The sequence below is a fragment of the Dermochelys coriacea genome, chromosome 4 (genome assembly GCF_009764565.3).
Source record: "Dermochelys coriacea isolate rDerCor1 chromosome 4, rDerCor1.pri.v4, whole genome shotgun sequence".
NCBI classification, from domain to species: domain Eukaryota; kingdom Metazoa; phylum Chordata; order Testudines; family Dermochelyidae; genus Dermochelys; species Dermochelys coriacea.
In genome coordinates this window covers 123946080-123965506 of record NC_050071.1, presented here as the reverse complement: position 1 = coordinate 123965506, position 19427 = coordinate 123946080, and the positions used below count along the sequence as shown (strand labels likewise).

The 19427-nt window shown below is 39.3% G+C and overlaps 1 long non-coding RNA gene across 1 annotated transcript in view; it reads right to left on the bottom strand.

The window, feature by feature from the left end:
- Positions 1–926: 926 nt before the first annotated feature.
- LOC119855133 overlaps positions 927–19427 on the bottom strand; it is a 91615-nt gene continuing 73114 nt past the window's right edge. Inside the window, exons 2-4 of the long non-coding RNA XR_006280573.1 lie at positions 12478–12582; positions 12319–12394; positions 927–1410 (exon numbers count right to left, since the gene is read on the bottom strand). This is a non-coding gene — a long non-coding RNA (uncharacterized LOC119855133). The remainder of the gene's footprint in view (positions 1411–12318; positions 12395–12477; positions 12583–19427) is intronic.

The window sequence follows — 19427 nt, the reverse complement described above, 5'->3', positions numbered from 1 at the left end:
TTAACCCTGCTAAATGTGAAATATGGAGCAATCCTGCCATGGATTGTCATGGAGATCTGATCCCAATCCCAAACTGCAATAGTCCAAATGTGCTATTTCAGTGATACTCAGACCTGAGTGGTTCAGGAGCCAAACTAGCAATCAACATTATTCAAAAGAGCCACAGTAGTGTGAATTCATTGTTTCATATGATTCTCACAGCAAAATGATTGGCCAAGTATTAATATTTTATCAACGATTACTATTGGTTAATAACATAGTAAAAACATCCTGATTGGTTAATAATTAAATCACACAGTGTTTTAATATCATGTGCTGCAAAGAGCCATGCCTCAGTCTGAGTATCACTGTGCTATCCAGTCTTTCCTAAAGACAAACCTCTTTCCTGCGTGAAAGAAATGACAATCACATTTAGGAACATAGGATACTGGACTGGATAGACCACGGGCCTGATCAACTATGGCAGTTATTATCTGACAGACAGTGGCCAGTACCAGATGCTTAAGAAGAAGGTTTAAGAACCCACCAGTAAGCTGATATAGGGTAATCTGCCCACGATGGGAGTTTACTCTTAACCCCTAACAGGTAGAGATAACCTTAAGGCCTGATTCATGAGATTTATCTAAAGTAACTCACTCAAGTCTCCCAGATTATTTTATCTTTCTGTATTTATCTTTTAGACTGCAAGCTCTGTTGTGTTAATTTAGATAGAATGTATGGGTTAATGGTGTTATCATAACCCAGTTACTATCCAATATTAAACAAGTTAAGGTTTTGGTAGACAGAGACATTAGCCTTCTTAGTACCATGGCAAACACATCATTAAAATACTTTTAACCTTTTATTAAAGATAGAAAAAAGGAAAAACAATTAAAGCATTTGAAATGTAAAGCGTTAAATAAGGCTTTCATTTTAATGATATTTCTTGTTCCCTCTCCCTGTAGCTGGAGAGAGCTTTTAAAAGGAAAGCCTCCTTGTTTGACAGTCTCTCAGATGGTATTAAAGATGGTAATGTTCCTTTCATGTAAAAAAAGAGACGTTAGTTGAGATAAGCTGGAGTTGTTGTTATTGCTGTTGTTGTTAAAGCCTGAAACTGTTCTTTTGGGGAAAAGAGAAGAAGTTTATTGAGATGGGCCGGAGCTGTTGTTACTGTTGCTGCTGCCAAAGTTTGATCCTATTTCATCCCCGATGGTATTTGGGATTCAGCTGGAATGAGTAGAGGTGGTGATGTTATTTGGGTCCCGCTCTTTGGCTCAGTCTGGTCAGGACATTTCTTAGGATTAGAACAAAGAAGGTCTGGAATTCCAGGTGATGCTGGGGTTGGCAGCCAGGATGGTGAAACTTGCTTCAGTAGCCTCCATCTTTGTGCCTTATTCTCCCCCCAAAATTTTTCTTTCTTTCTTTAAGGACCTGCAAAGGGAATGATGAGAAGAATAGACCATCCTGTCATTATTTTGTCCATCAAATGGAGCAGATTCATAGATTCATAGATTCTAAGGCCAGAAGGGACCATTATAATAATCTAGTCTGACCTCCTGTATAACACAGGCTATAGACCTTCCCCAAAATAATTCCTAGAGCAGAACTTTTAGAAAAATATCCAATCTTGATTTTAAAATGATCAGTGATAGAGAATCCACCACGAACTTTGGTAAATTGTTTGAATGGTTAATCACCCTCACAATTAAAAATAAGAACATAAGACAGCCAAACTGGGTCAGACCAATGATCCATCTTGCCCAGTGTCTTGTCTTCCAGCAGTGGCCAGTGCCAGATACTTAAGAGGGAATGAACAGAACAGGGCAATTATTGAGTGATCCACCCCCTAACAGGCCTATAATTACCTGGGACACCCCATTTACCCTTTTTAAAAATTGGCACATTAGCTGTCTTCCAGAACTTCCCAAATGCTCTAAGTGTTAATGAAAATCAACATTAATGGTCCAGTAAGTGCCACAACCAGTTCTTTTAAAACTCTTAGGGTTTTAAACTTTAAACTCTTAAAACTAACTTTAGCATCCTCCAGAGATGCTAGTGGAATGCATAGAGTGTTATCATCACCATATAATAAGACTACATCATCTGTTTTTACCCCAAATATACAACAGAAATATTTATTAAATCTTTCTTCCTTTTCTGCATCATTATCGGTAATTCTTCCATTCCCATCTTATGATGGACCAATACAGTTTTCAGGATACTTTTTGTTCCTAATATATTTTTAAAAACTCCTTTTTACTATCCTTAATTCTGCTGGTCATAAATTTCTCCTTGTGTCCCTTTGCTTTCCTTATCATTTTTCTACAATTCCTAACTTTCCCTCTAAGCCAGGTTGTTTTTTAAAGCTAGCTCAGCCTTCTTCCTCAATTTTGGGCATCTAATAAGGTATTCTTAAATTATTCCCAATGATCATTCATGCTTTCCTGATTGAATTATCCCCCCCCAGCTGACTTGACTCCTAATTGTTTTCAGCTTTGTGAAATTGGCCCCATTAAAGCACCAAGTATATTACATTACTGGTCTGGATGTTATTCCACTTGCACATTCTAAGTGTGATCAATTCATGATTACTTGTAGTGAAGCTACCATTAATTGTTAGTGATCAGTTCCTCTTTGTCTGTTAGGACAAGGTCTAATAAAGAATTCCTGTGTTGGCTACAACTTTTTTTGAATTAGAAAATTGTCATGTATAATGTTTATAAATTACAAGGATATTTTAGTACTGGCAGCAGGAGATTTCCAGCATATGTCAATCAAAGTTAATCAAATTGCAGTCCCTAGGTGCATAAGGAGATGGTCATCCTGTTCCCCATTGTGATATGGTGGTCTGTAGCAGACACCAACTAATATCCCATCTTGTGCTTTATTAGTGAAATGATCTATAAGCATTCAAAATCATTTTCTTCTGAGTTATCAGTGACTCAGGTAATGACATTTTTAACATAGAGTGCCACTCCCTCCTCCCCTTTTGCCCACTCAATCCTTCCTAAATAGGTTAAACCATTGCTTTTAACATTTTAATTGTGCGAATCATCCCACCTGGTTTCAATAATACTAATTAGATCAAATTTATGCTCGTAAATGAACAATTTCAATTCCTCTTGTTTGTCACCCAGGCTCCTAGCATTGGTAAGGTGAATTACATCAGTTGGTGCTTCTCAAGTAAGGGCCAAAAGAAGGCAGGATCATTGTCTCTATGTAGAGTCATACAGTTTAAGGCCAAAAGAGATGATTAGATTGTCTAAGCTGAGCTCTTGTATATCACAGGCCACCAACATCAAGCAGCACTCACAAACTAAACCCAGAAACCAAAATTAGATCGAAGTATTACAGTCATCAAGAGACTAAATTGTTTTGTGTCACAGGCAGAGAACAGAAGGGACTGAGGTGCATCAATGCCTAGTGTCCCTGAAATGGCAGGGAACTGAATAAGTGAGATATATGCAAAACAGTCCTGGCAAGTGACTTGCACCATATGCTGCTGAGGAAGGTGAAACCCCCCAACTTCACCGCAAATCTGATCTGGCAGAAAATTCCTTCCCAATCACCGTTAGATCATAGGTTCCCAAACTGTAGATCGTGACCCCAAGTAGGGTCAAGTCATTAGCAGATGAGGTTGCGGGTCCAATAGGCCAGATTCAACTTGTGAGATGATGCCATCTGCCCGCAAATATATCTGGCCTGCTCCACAAATGCCACATCAGGAGGTCACCGTTATGAGCTACAAAATGGCAGCCTGCACACAGCATGACCTCACCCGTACTATGCATGTGAGGGCAGGTTCTGTGGACATCGCCATTTTGTAGTTCAAAATGGCGGCCTCCTGGTACGGCATTTGTGGAGCAGGTCCAGACACATTGGCTGTGTGAAGGTGGCTGTGCGGATGCCAATTTGCCCATTTGCACCATCTGCATGTGCAAGCATCAGGCTGAGGGACTTGAATGGAGAAGATTCTTCCTTATCTGTGGCAGCAGTCTCTCTGCTTGAGCTGGTAGGAGCCTGTGCTAGCTTTTCCTGAGATGGGACTCTGCAGTGGCTTGTAAGCTCCTTAACACAGGTCCCGTACTTTCTTTTATGCTGCCCTAAATGCCTGTTGGCACTCAAGGATAAAGAATTATTGTAAGTCACTGTTTCTGTGCTGCTCTAGTATCACCGCACAGGGCCTCCCTAATTCCTGGCCTCATTTGCTTAACAGTGAATTCCTTTTTCTGATTTGTGATAATAGGCACAAAGGACTCATTGTTATCCAGAGTATTTCCTTCAGCCTCCAGCAGTGAGTCTAGCAATGAAGTTCTGAATGAAAAACAAGAGTGCAAGAAACATGCTTGCAAATACAATGAGGCTTTCTTTACTTATGGCTTCACCAGGGTTTTGGTCAAGAACAAAGAGAGGCCAAAATGCCTGCTATGTCACATGAAAGCATGAGGCCTAACAAACTTACTCGCCCCTTGGAAACCCTTCACAAGGAACCCATAGGAAAACCAAGATCACTTTTCCAGCACCGGGAAGAACAACTTTCATGTCAACAATTGCAACTCAAGAAAGCCATGTCCATTTTTCACCAAGCTCAAAATGTATCATTTGAGGTGAGTTACCACATTGCACAGGCCAATTGTTGTAAACACTTCGATTTTGCCAGCTGCAGTCAATGTGGTGAAAGTAATGTGTGAAGAAACTGAGGCAAAGACACTCAAAGCCAAACCACTCTCCAACAACACAGTGAAGTGAAGGGCTGAAGTGATAGCAGCAGATGAGGAAAACACACTGGTTTAGCATTTGAAAAACACGGATGCTTTTGCTCTTCGAGTTGATGTGAGCACTGAGGATCGTGACGCACATTTCTCGGCTTTTGTGAAACGCACATGGGAGGGTGAAATTCTTGAAGACATTCAGTTCTGTCTCCTGCTTCCCATACGTGAGACGGCATATGGAATGTTCAGTGTGCCACATGGCTACATGCAAGACAAAAATATACCATGTGTTTGCATGGTGGGCTTTTGTACAGATGGAGCTCTGTCTATGGCAAGCTGCAAAGCAGGTCTGCATGCCTTGTGAAGAAAGTAGCTCCATCTCCTGTGTGGACTCACTGAATGATTCACAGAGAACTGGCATCTAAGGCTCTGAGCCCAGAGCTAGGCAAAGTTTTGTAGCAGGTCTCATCTATTGTGAACTACAGCAATACTCAACCTCTTCGCACACATCTGTTTGCAAAACTGTGTGAAGAAATGGGGTTTAATCATGACATATTGTTGTTCCACAGTGAAATTCATTGACTATCAAGAGGAAAAGTACTGGGATGATTTTTTGAACTGAGACACAGGCTGCATGCCTATGCAATGGACTGCAAAAACAGTGACTTCTTTGGTTTTCCATGTGACCAAATAGAAATGTGCCTTCTTGCCTATGTCACAGACATATTTGGGAAACAGAATTAATTGAATACAGGTCTGCAAAGAAAACACCCACATCTTTCACCTGATTGACTGAAACACAGGATTCATGAAGAACATGGTCTTCAATAGATTATTCTTCCAGAAAACACACTATGAATCCTTCCCACAGCTTTGCAAGTTCCTGCCTGACAATGAAATTTTTCAGCCTACCACACAAGTGACGACTGAACATCTCAGCCAGTTGGGGAGGAACAGTTTGGATCCTTTTCCCCTGACTTGAACATGACAAAGTATAGTTGGATGCAAAACCCTTTCAGTGCAAATCCGATGCCATTAATTTGCCAGCAGTTGAAATCAAACAGCTTATCGAAATTAACTGGGATCGATTCTTGTGAGGCACATATGGAGAACTTTCTGTCCCCGAGTTCTGGTTCATTGTCAAGAATGAATATCCTGCATCCTCAACACATACTTTGAAACTAATAGTGCCTTTTGTGAACATGTATTTGTGTGAAGTTGGATTCAGTTCATTTGTGTCTACCAAGTCTTGGTATCAACCTACCATTGATGTCACACTGGAAATTAGATGCGTAATTTCTACCACACCACTGGACTTCGAGAAGCTCTGTTGCAACATGCAAGCCCATATATCATATTAAAGAGCATTACATGACTAACTTAATATGTAAATTCCTTGGATTCCTTGGTCATTAGGTTCCTTTGTTGTTGTCAGACTTCACAGAAAACAGTAAAATCTCAAAATGTGGTCATGGATGCACTAAGTTCAGGAACCTCTGAGTACATCAGCAACATCCACCACCAAGCATTTGAGAGAGAGATTGCTCGGTGCTATCTCAGAGCAGTGGCCCATCCCATCCAGTTCACCATCTCTGGTGTTTCAGAGGAAGGAGAGGAAAAACAACAGAATACATTAGAGGTGTGGGGAAATTCCTTCCTGACTTCTTCAGGTGACCCTCTGACCCCTGAAGCATGAGATTTTAGGAACATAAGACCTAAAGAGCAAGAGACTCTCAGGGAAGCTGAGCCGTACCATGATAAGGCCCTACCAGCACAAACAACCTAATCAGACAATCCCACAAATAAATTTGTCCACTTCTCACTAAAAACTAATTAAGTTGTTTGCCCCCACAGCTCCTAGAGGTTCTTCTAATTTCCAGCTTGAACTCGTTCATGGCCAGTTTATACTCATTTGTTCTTGTGCCAATGTTGCCTATTCGAATTCTTCACCCTTCCTGGTATTTACCTTCCTGATGTATTTATACATACCAATCATATGCCCTCTGAAACTTCATTTTGCTAGGCTAAGCACACCAACCTCCTCCAGTTTCTTCTCATAGGACAGGCCCTCCATTCCTTTAATCATCCACGTAGCTCTTCTCCACACCAGTTCCAGTTTGAATTAATTGTTTTTGAACATGGGTGACTAGCATTGTATACAGTATTCCACATGAGATCTTACCAGTGTCTTGTAGAATGGCACCAGTACTTCTCCAGCTCTACCAAAAAGGCCTCACCTGACACATCCTAGCATCATATTTGCCTTTTCCATATCTGCACCACATTGGTGGCTCACAGTCATCGTGTGATTGACCCACACACTCAGATCTCTCTCCTCCTCTGTCACTTCCAGCTGATGAGCCCCCAGCTTGTAGCAAAAATTCTTATTATTATACCCTAAGTGCATGACCTTGCACTTTCTACTATGGAATTTCATCCCATTTCTGTCAGTCCAGTCTTCAAGGTCATCCAGATCTTCCTATATAATATTCCAATCCTCCTCCTGTATTGAAGATGCCTCCCATCAAATTTATCACCATCAAATTTCATTAGCCTGCTCCCACTTTTTGTGCCAAGGCCATTAATAAAAATGTTGAATAAGATTGTTCTCAAGACTAATCCTTGAGGAACTTCACTAGTAACCTCCCCTCAGTCTGATAGTTCATCTTTCAGCACAACCTGCTGCGTTCTCCAAATGGCTAGTTCCTTTTCCACCTTAAAATTATTGTACTAATCCCTGTTTTCTCTAATTTAAATGAGCAATTTCCCATGTGATATCATGTCAAATGCTTTGCTGATGTCCAAGTATATTAGATATACCACATTTCCCTTACTTTAAAAATGAGATATTTTCTCAAAGAAGAAAATCAGGTTAGTCTGGCATGATATCTTTGGTAAACCCATGTTGCATTACATCCACTTTTCCTTTTACCTCTATGAATTTAATTATTTATTCCTTCACTATTTGTTCTAAAGCCTTGTATACTACTGACATCAGGATAACAGCTCTGCAATTGTCCAAATTACTTTTTTCCCCTTTCTTTAATATAGGTATGATGTTAGCTATTCTCCAGTCATATGGTACTACCCTTGCTACTGGACTAACAATTTTATGTTCCAGTTCTTTCAGTATTTTTAGGTGGAAATTATCTGGTCCCCCTGGTTTGAACACATTAAACTATTTGAATTTCCTTTTTACTTCAGATGTGGTAGTTTCCATTTCTATACGCTTTTTTTGCCCATCAGCCATCCTACCTTTATGCCCATATTATCATCCTTACTGAAAATTGAGGCAAAGCATTCATTTATTTTTGGGCCATACTAGAGTATCATTAATCTCCTCCCTATCCACGGTACATAGTGACTCAACCTCATCCTTCCTTATTCTTTTATATAACTAAAAAACCTCTTATTATTTATTCTAATTTTATGTAATCTGACTCCACTCAGCTGGACCACTCTCCTCATCTGGCCTGTTTACAGTTCTATCCTCAAACACCTTCTCTTTCACGCAGCAAAGGGGAGGGTGGATTTAGAAACTCCTCTGTTACTATGGCGATGCAGAACTGTCTTGTACACTACAGTGGGACTTAGAGCAGAGGTTCTCACAACAAATTTTTTGGTTGCCTCAGAATGCGGCCACCAACTCTTGCTGATGGCCACGCTCACACTTTTTCCTAAAATAACGAACTAACTTTAGGAAAAACAAATAAATATGCATATATACATGTCCAAATCATTGTAATTTATTAATCCTGGGTTTTTTTTTTTTCAGACTCAGTATTAAAAATAACGTACAGTGGTCTGTATTCTTTATTGGGCCTAAACAGAACAGAAACACAAATAAGGTGCTTTGCACGTTCTTGTCTTTTTGTTGTTGTTTCTTTTGCTTTTTTTGGTTGCTTTTTAAAAAAACTTGCTAGATAGTAAGTCTGCTGCTGTGAAAAGTGATATTTGTATGTTTGTTAACATCACTTTTCACAGCAGACTTACTCAGCCTCAGCAAGCCCTGGGAGAAATTAAACCTTGGATGGGGAGGTGGGCAGGGAGGCCACAGGGCCCAGGGACGATGGCGTGGATGTTGAGCCTGGGACCAGAGCCTGCTACCGCATGTATGGAGCCCGAAGCCCCGCGGCCGAAGCCTGCCCCTGGGAAAGTGGGGAATTCACCAGCTGCCTGCACATCCAACTTTTGTGTCTCCAGAGGGGGGCAGGGCCCAATCCCCACTGGTGGCCCTGGGAGAGGGGACACTGCTTCCCCCATCCCATATCACCTGGCCGCAAGAAAAGCCCCTGGTGGCTGCATTTGAGAAACTGTGACTTAGAGTATGTTGACTTCTCTGGGTCTCCATGGTAACAGAGAAGTGTCCAAACACTGTTGTTCTAGAGGTCTAGTTAGGGAAAGCTTGGAGTTAGTAGTGAAATCTCATTTCAGTTAACCATGGTTGACCGGTTTACATGGCCACAGTGCATGAAAGCTGACATGTGATGGATTAGGGAGGAGATATCTTTAATCACTAAAAGTGCATGCAGACGACTTCTACGGTGGCATCAGCCAGTCACTGTAAACTGAGCTGATTAAGCACCTCAGGTCAGAGGCACTAGACACAAGAATACATACGTTCCAGCCATTTATCTGGTGTAACACTGAACTGGAACCGGGCCAGTATACCAGGGTTAGGTTTTTATTGAAATATTTCTGTATATATCTACTGCAGCTCTGTCTGCTAAGTCAAATCAGTCGGTTTAGCAAGGAAAAAGCTGTCGGTTCTGATGCATGATTGTTTTTTCCTCTCAAGCTGGAAATGAACACGTAAGTGTGCTGTTATCAGGAAATCTCTCTCTGACGGCCAGGAGTCAGGTGTGAGAGGGCAGCAGCTGAAGTGGTGGTAGCATTCTCCCTTTTAGCTCTATCCACGTGGTGGTTGAAAACATGAGCTTCATCCAGCTTTCATTAAAATCAACAGGCATTTTTCCGCTTTTATAGAGGAACATCAAGAGGAGTTGTTTCCACTGATTTCAATAGGGTTTGGATTAGGCCCCATGTTAGCAACAAATTGTGTTAAACCACAGTTCTTGTTAGCACAGTTTCCAGAACCAGTGTAAATGGAGATTGTTTTTTTCAGGGTAATATGTGATATAACTTTGCTATTGGATGACTACATATATTCCATCACCAATGGTTGTCAGAATTCTCTTCCACATTGATTAGGGAACTATTACAGACCCATGTTAGCAACAGTAAGGACTCAATACAGTTGCAATTAGCTCAGTTTCAAACATCATGGGGTCAGAGCCCAACATACATTTTTTGGATAAATTTAAATAATCTGTAGTGTTTGTGATATTGGAAGCTCTGGTACTTGCTGTAACTATTTTCTTACAGCCTGATAATATATAATACTGAATAATCTTTCTACAGAATTTTTAAACCAGCCCTATACCAATGTTCAGCAAGGGTATAATTCCTAATTAAATTCCATAAAGTGGTTTAAATATTCTTTAAAATGGACATTCTGTGGTTTTTCAGGTTACTTTATATAGAAATCTTTTGCTTTTTCTCTAGAGCCATAGTGTACAAAATGACTGTTTTTTTCCAATCATGTTAGTTCAATTGAACTCATGTAACATGACTGAAAAACTCATTAAGATGTAGGTTAACCAGTCAGAGGCCATATTATCTGACTGTGTTGTAGCCTGGGCTATCTTCCTAGGCTACAACAAGGGCTGTAAATATGCCTTCAGATACATTAGCCTGCATATTGACAGGGCTTTTCAATCATGTTACACTAACTCAAATGAGCTAACATGATAGAAAAAAGACATCCCTTTTGGCCATCAGCCTTAATGGATTCATCCCTATTACATTCTAAAAGACTTTCATTAAGGTTAGGTTTCCTGGTGATTTTTTACGTTCTCATTCAGCTGCAGCACCCTATGGCAACAGATTAGGAGATGAGACTTCACCGAAGTAAACCTGGAAAAAAATGGCTTTCCTAATATAATCTTTGGGTGGGCTAGAGTTCTCTTCATTGCCCTTCTCCAGTGCCTAAAAAGCCCCATCTCCTACAGAAAAGTAGCTGGAAAACCAGAATTCAGTCAAAGGATTTTCAGCAAGCATTGCACAGGGTCAATCTCTCCACCTTCAAGTCCCAAAAGGAACTAAAGAAATGAATTTAATTAATTAACAACTTTACAAAATCGTAGGATAAAGAAACAATTAATAACAGTAATAACAATGTGTACAACATGGCTATTTTATAATCCACTTACATTATACAGTTACACATAAACATAAATAAAGAAAAATTACATCTAATCGGGCTAGTCTCCACAGAAACACAGTGAGAAGAAACTGAGAGTTCCCAAAAGCTTAGGCCAAGTTCACCTGAGTCTCAGTTACAGTTTTTGATCACCAAATCCATATAGTCTGAGTCAAAACCAACATCTTCCCTCCACTTGCTTGTAGGAATCTTCAGCTGGAATCCATGTAGACTCTTCCTCTGCTGAAATCACTGCTAGCCAGTCAGCTAACTGATTAACCACTCAGTTAAATATATAGATTTTAAAAAATGTTACAAGAAAATACAAAACCAAGAAGAGCAAAATATAAATGATTCTTTCCCCATTGCTACATTTAAAGAAAAGTTGGTGAAATTGACTAGTTGAGACAATTTAACTAGGACAGTTTGGCTAAATTTAAAACATTCAAAACATAGAAATAGAAATAAAATAGAAATTACTTTCCCCTCCCAATTTTCCCCTGCTATAATTAGCATTGCCCATGCTTCCCTGTTGGAGGGTTAACAATATCACTGACCTGCTGCAAAATGCGTCAGAGTTAGGGACAACAGCCTGCTTTCTGCTCCTGGACTCAGGTTCTCCCAACTCACACAGGGCACATGGCCTTCTGCAAAGCAGCTGCCCTGACTACTTGCCCTCATGGAGTCTGACCCCAGCAACTGGGAACCTATGGGAGCATACCCAAAACTACCACACCCAACATCCAGAAGCTTCTGGATGTGGAGTGCTAAATCTGCCTAGCAACAATGACCTTAGGTTGACCAGACGTCCTGGCTTTGGCCACTCCGGCATTTTTGCGGTGGCGGGGGTGGGGGGGGGGGAGAGTTTGCACTTCGGCAACTCCGCTCCGGCCGCCTTGTTTTCTTTTTGCTTTCCCCATGTGTCCCGATATTTTGTCCGTTTCATCTGGTCACCCTAAATTACACAGACACAACTCACTCCTCCCCCTGTCCTCCACTGTGGGTCTCTTAAAGAGGTATCTCCCTATTAGGCACATGGGTTACACTAATAATACACTATACATATTGCTAAGAAAGAAAAAAAATATAGATGGGATAATATATTGCCACACCTTTAGCTCTGATTATTCAGTCTTCCTGTTTTTCTTTGAACAGGGCTGCTTGGAGAGCTTTTAAATGCCAAAATGTGGCTAGGATTATTCTGGTCATGTTTCTGATACTGTACTGTATACAGTAATATACATGGCATTATACCCATTTTAGGAATTTTTTATGAAAAGCTTATTTTGGAATTCAGTTGAACAGACTATGGGAGGATAAAGCAAAGATCAAGGAACTCATAACATTTAAAAATATTAATAGTACCTGGTGTTGTATCTCTGCAGTCTTATGGGACGTCATGGTAAGTTTATTGGTGAACTAGCACAAGCAAGCACAGACTCTAGAAAAATGAGAGCAAGGACAAGATCATTCAGCAAAGGAACAAGTCTTTTAATGCTGAAAAGCAGGGCACAGGCAGCGCACCTTCCTGATACTGTATTGCTGTCACCTGCAGACACTCTCAAACAGGTCTCAGAAGTACTTCCTGAGCCAGGGGTCCTCTTTAGATTGGGGGATGTCTGTGTCACCCTGCCAGCAAAATAACTGTTGCAGCAATAAACAGATTTGTGGTGATTTTAAATAGCAAGCACTGATTTCTGCTTTCAGATGTGTGAATCTCTGTCTCTCAGATTAGACGGAGCTATGCTTCTGCATCTGAGGGCAGATTTAGGAAACTTAATTCTGCAGAATTCAGTCTATTAGACATAATTTCCCCCTGGTTTCATTGTGTATTCCTTCTTACTAAGATGGAAAAACTTAACAATGCAGCAGAGAAATCAGTACATTTTTAGAGCATTATTCAGCACAATGTCTGGGAAATGTGCAGAAGATATAAATCTCTAAATAATACAGAGTAGACCTATTAAAGTATAAGATAATTTCTTTTGAACTAAAAGGATTGGTATACTAATCTTCCCAGTGTGATCTTCATTTGACATATGTGGAAGCCAATGTTAATGTGTCAGGAGACTTGTAAATCTCTAGGGGAAATGATAAATTAACAGTTTGATAGAAATTGCTAACTTTAGTGCAGACTATTTCCCATGTCATTGTCATATATAAAGCGTTGATTATAATGGGTAGGATTAGGAAAGAAAAGCAATAAGCAGCAAAAGCAAGTAATTCAAACCAGAGGTTTTAATCACAACTTTTAAAGGAGCTGAAAAACATCAGAGAATTTACTTTTTATATCACAACATGGTTCTAATTCCCAGTGTACAGAACTGCAATACTTAGAAATGCATTTAATTCCAATGCTTAGAACAGTATTGTTTCAATTTAATTTTGGGGGACTGAGAAGAGTTTATATAGGTCATACAGTCCTTCAGTAAACCAGGGGTTTGATTGTTTTGGAGTTTTTCAATTCAAAAAACTGTGTGCTCAGTCAGTTGTAGCTCAGTGTTTTGTATATACCCTTTTCACTGTTGCAACAGTACATCAAAAAAACTTTATGCAATTGTAAAGAAAATCCCATCAAGCAAAAAAATGTACTACAATGTAAAATGGGGACTTTTTCAAATAATTGTTAAAAGGTAGCACTTCTCTTTTGCAATACTGCTCCACAAGACACACTAGGTTTTGTTTCAGTTCAAAAAAGCCTTTTACATGGTTTCAATACTGTGAAATATTGTAGGAGGAAAATAAGCCTCCCACCACACCTCAATTCCTTATTTTCTTAAACTTTTCAGGCCTGAATCACCACCATGTGACTTCAGTTTTCAATGGAGTTAAACTGACAAGAAACTGGAACAATTCAGTGGAGAACCAGGCCTATTTTCTTGAAAAGTGATTAACCTTACGCTTCCTAGCACATCCTTTAAAACAATGTTACATTCCAAATAAAAATGGAGTGTAACATTCTGTTTAAAAAGAGGTGCAATTTGCCAATGCCTAAATGAATTTCCAAGGCCATAGTTTAAGTCTCTGCACCATAAATTATTGCATTTGAAAATCCGGTATATTTAATTTGATAAAGAAGCAGTTTTCAGACTGATTAGTTGTAAGGGATGAGTTAACCAGTTTAGATAAAATGAGCCCCCCGACCCCGAACCCTGAAACATCACTTACTATTTTCAGAACTGGACTTGAACTGACCCCATATTGAAAATCTGAATAAATGTCTCTTCATTGATTTGTGATTGGGGCCAGAGTCAGAGTAGCCAACAAATGCAATCTTTCCAGCTGTGTCTAGAAGAAGGGATATTTTAGCAGTATCTGTTCTTACAAGCTGTCCAATCCAACAGATCTGGAGAAAAGTGGGCCCAAGCCACAAAGCTGGTTTTGGTTGCAGAGTTAGGTGGCAACCATCATGTTTGTGGCTGAATCTGGATTTCCTCCAGTATTCGGGTAGTGTTCGGATGATGCCATTGAAGTAAATGGGAATTTTGCCATTGACTTCAACAGGGGCAAAGACTTCATCCCCAGTGTTTTGATTAGGGTACAATAATTTATTTATCACAACTTTTGGATGTGTTTCTAAATAAACCCAAACTCTTTCTTGCCCTTCTATTATTCTGATTAGAGATGGTCTGGGACCATAATACTCAGGCTACCTGGCTACTAACAGAAATCACCAAACTCTGAAACTCTTGAATGTTATCGGCAAGAGACAAAATCAAACCATGGGTCTGTATTCTATTGCTGATCCACTAAACCATCCAGCTCCTAGATCACTCCAGTATTGTTTATGAAAAAGCCCCCAAACAGAAAAGATATCTAACTTACGAAGAATATTTATGATTTTTAGATATATACATTAGTCTGCTAATATATGTTCTGTCTATTCAGATGCATTTTCACACTAATAATAGTTTTAACATTAAGGAAAATGTGGGATAATTGTATAGATTTTGTTTTCGCTGCTTCTACTGAAGTAACCAGTTTCTGAGCCATGATGTTTTTCAATTGGAACTTTAACCACAAATCTTCACGATGAACTATGACAAAGTGTGACAGCAAAGAACACCATTCCATGAGCATGAAAATAGTTTCTGACCAAATGAGTCTGACTTGATCAAAAAATCCTGGATTATTTTGACAATAGCTGTATTTTCTTTTTCACTAATACCTGGGTTTCTGTTTATAATTATATGAATAGCAACTGTATTTATACTGACAGAATAAACAAATATAGAAATGTTGATTTGGTAAAGGTACTGGGAGGATGTTACATTTCAGACTGTTTGCGCTTAATTTCCATTGCAGAGCTCTTTCCCTTATTTGCTAAAGGCTCAGCTGCTGGTAACTTTGGAGAAATGATCAGTTATAATGATGATACTTATCCAAATGTTTTTAACAGAATTGCCACATACTGCTAAATCTCTGGGAACAGTCCCTTTCTCCCTCCCCCCATTCTTATCACTTCTCCTCTAATTTTTACTTACTGTTGTTTATAGCTCCACAGTGCAAAAGTCTCAACAGGGTTCTGTACAAATACACAGTAAGAGGCAATCCCTACACCCCCAAATTTACAATCTAAATAGATAAGACAAAGTGAGAGTAAGGTAGTATTATCCCCATTTCAGAGATGGAGAAATAAGGCACAGAGAGAAATAGGGTCAATCTCTGCTCCGCCAAATTTGCTTTGCATCTTCCTCCTTTGCCAGCGGCCATCCTCCCTGGCATAAGAGTGAAAAGAGTGCAGAGTACGGACTGGGTGGGATGTGGTAGATCTGAGCTCTACTATGTATGTCTGATCCTCTGCTGGCATGAATGCTGCTATGGAGATTACATCAAGGACAGAAGTTAGAATAGGCCCTGTGATGATCTAACTTTTGCTGGGACTAGGCAGGCAAGAATCAGGCAGCCAAAACCTGCCAACTGCAGCCACCACTTATATATGCTGTTCAGACAGCAATTGGGGCGTAAATGATTTACCCAAAATCATAGAGAAAATCTGTAACAGATCAGGAAACTGAACCTAGATCTTCTAAGTCACAATCCAGTACCTTAACAGCAAGACCATGCTTCATGGGCACCTCCATGTTTACCTTTGTTGATCAGTCACCCAAGTGACTGGCAGATATAGGTTGCCTAATAGAGGTGCTCTATAACAAAAGTTCCAACAAAATTGTACCGGAAACTTTTGGGATACTTTATATTAGATGCTTCCTACAAGGGCTTGCCAATTGCAAGTGGTCCTTAGTGCATATTTTTCTCTACTTATTTGTGGTCACAGAACAGACAAACACTTAGCTCAACCTCAAACTGGTGTGAAGCAACTCTGACCCCCCACCAAACCGACTACACAATGATGTCCCCTTTTCCTCTCAATACATTAATTTCTTCATAGAACTTTATAGGTTTCCCAGGACAGAAGGGACCATTGTGATCATTTAGTCTTACCTTTGGTATAACACAGGTCTTAAAACTTCCCTGAAAAAATCCTAGAATAGATCTTTGAGAAAAACCTCCAATCTTGATTTAAAAATTTTCAGTGATGGAGAATCCACCATGACCCTTAGTAAGTTGTTTCAATGGTTAATTACTCTCACTGTTTACAACTTATTTCCAGTCTGAATTTGTCTAGCTTCAACTTCCAGACATTGGATTGTGTTATACCTTTGTCTGCTTGACTCAAGACCGATTATTAAATATTTGTTCCCCCTGTAGGTACTCAAACTGTAATCAAGTTACCCCTTTAACCTTCTCTTTGTTAAACTGAATAAATTGAGCTCTTTGGTTCTATCACTACATAACTGATTCTGATTAATAATTCTTGTGGCTCTTCTCTGAATTCTGTCCAATTTATTAATGTTCTTCTTGAACTGTGGACACCAGAAGTGGACACAGTATTCCAAGAGTGGTCACAGAAGTGCTAAACACAAAGACAAAACAACCTCTTCACTCCTATTAAAAATTCCTCTGTTTACGTATCCAATGATCACACTAGCCATTTCAACCATAATACCATACCAGGAGCTCATTTTCACCTGATTATCCACCACAACCCCCAAATCTTTTTCATAGTTACTGCATCTCAGATTAGAGTCCCGCATCATGTAAGTACGGCCTACATTCTTTGTTCCTAGATGTCCACATTTACATTTAGCTCTATTAAAATGCATATTGTTTGCTTGTGCCCAACTTGCCAAGTGATCCAGATCACTCTAACTATGACCTGGCCTATTCATTATTTACCACTCTCCTAATTTTTGTGCCATCTGCACTTTATAGGTGAGGATTTTGTTTTCTTCCAAGTAATTGATAAAAATGTTAAGTAGTTTAAAATTGAGAATCCAGTCCCTGCAAGACCCACTAGGAGCACACCTTCTTGATAAGAACATAAGAATGGCCATACTGGGTCAGACCAAAGGTCCATCCAGCCCAGTATCCTGTCTGCCAACAGTGGCCAATGCCAGGTGCCCCAGAGAGAGTGACGCTAACAGGTAATGATCAAGTGATCTCTCTCCTGCCATACATCTCCACCCTCTGACAAACAGAGGCTAGAGACACCATTCCTTACCCATCCTGGCTAATAGCCATTAATGGACTTAACCTCCATGAATTTATATAGTTCTCTTTTAAACCCTGTTATAGTCCTAGCCTTCACTCAGGCAAGGAGTTCCACAGGTTGACTGTGCGCTGTGTGAAGAAGAACTTCCTTTTATTTGTTTTAAACCTGCTGCCCATTAATGGCTGTCTTGATGATGATTCCGCATTTGCAATTACATTTTGAGACCAATCAGCTAGTCAGTTTTTAATCTAATATGTGCCACAATATTTTTATATCCTTCTAGTTTTTTAATCAAAATATCATGTGGTACAAAGTCAAATGGCTTACAAAGGTCTAAGTATATTATGGAGGTAATAATTCTATTACCTCTATCACAGAAAACTAAGTGAATTAAACTGTAGCTGTAGAATTGTAGAAAAAGTATGTTGAAAAATTGTACAGGATTCAGAAAAGAACTACAAGAATGATTTGAGGTCTGGAAAACATATTTTACTATGAGAGACTTAAGAAGCTCAATCAATATAGCTTATTGAAGAGAAACTTAGAAGGTGGCTTGATCATTATGATCTATAATGATCTAAACATGGAGAATATATCTGATACCACGGCAGTATTTAATCTAGCAGATTACTCTTATATAATTTATTATACCATGTGAGGAAGGGGGCAGAATCTGATTTACAATGTATTAAAATAGAACTTGATAAGTGGCTGATTTCAATTAAATGGCTGAAAATTTAAGCTAGAAAAATTCAACCTGTGAATAAGATGCAACATTTTTAACTATAAGTTTAATTAACCATTGGAACAGTTTACCAAGGGATATGATATATTCTCCGTCATTTGAAGTCTTTAGTTTAAGATTAGATGCCTTCCTAAAAATATGCTCTAACTCAATCAAAAATTATTGGTCTTAACGAAGGAATTAATATGAAATTCATGAAATTTCATGACCTGTGTTATGCAGGAAGTCAGATTAGTTGACCACAGTGATCCCTGCTGGCCTTAAAAAAAATCCATGAATCTTCTATATCTAACTATTATTTTTGTTATTTTTTAAAAAATGGACACATTTCATGGAACTGGGAGAATAAATTATTTTCTCTAACTTATTTTAAGGTGGAAGGTTTTTAATCTCTGCAGCAAATACAGAAAAATATTGGAGACCATTGCAGTTTTGCATTTTCCCAAGCTTTTTAATGTGCTTTTCATTGAATAAACTGCAAATTTTGGGACGATATGAGAAAACTATACAAGAATTATTTGAGAGAGAGAGAGAGATGAGGAAAGTAAAGCTTTAAAAATCATATAAAGTACTTATGACTCTGAAGGTGAAAGAGAAAACAATGAAAACTTGAACCAGAATTTGAGTGACATAGACTGGAATTGCAGTTGGACTTATTATTTTTTTCAACTTGTTCAATTGCAATATCAATCAAGGGAGCCCAGATGAAAACTCTGTGTGACTCCTGTCAAATGACATTATATGGATTCAAATAATTACACTTTTTGGAGTCAGCTAGATATAACAGAGATCTCCTTTTCATAAAAAGGAGTAAATTCAGATGAGTTTCTTTTAGGTGCACTTCAGGTTAGAGGATGCAGGAAACCTCTTCTCTTCTTGCACAACAATCATGCAGAATGTACTTAGGTGTTATTGTGACAGAGGCCTCGACATATATAGACAGAACACAGCCCCTAGTGCTCATGGACCAATGTGGATAGGAAATGGAGGGGTGGAGCCAGTAAGCGCTTCTGGCAATATACCACAATCATAAGGTGATGGCCAGATTCTCACCCTCTGCTTTAGCTAGCAGACTGCACTGGGCGCAATCTGCCCACTCATTTCTAAAGCAGCAGCAAGCACCACTGACACTACTTCTTCCAGGATTCCCTGAGAAATTCTTTCTGTGTCTAC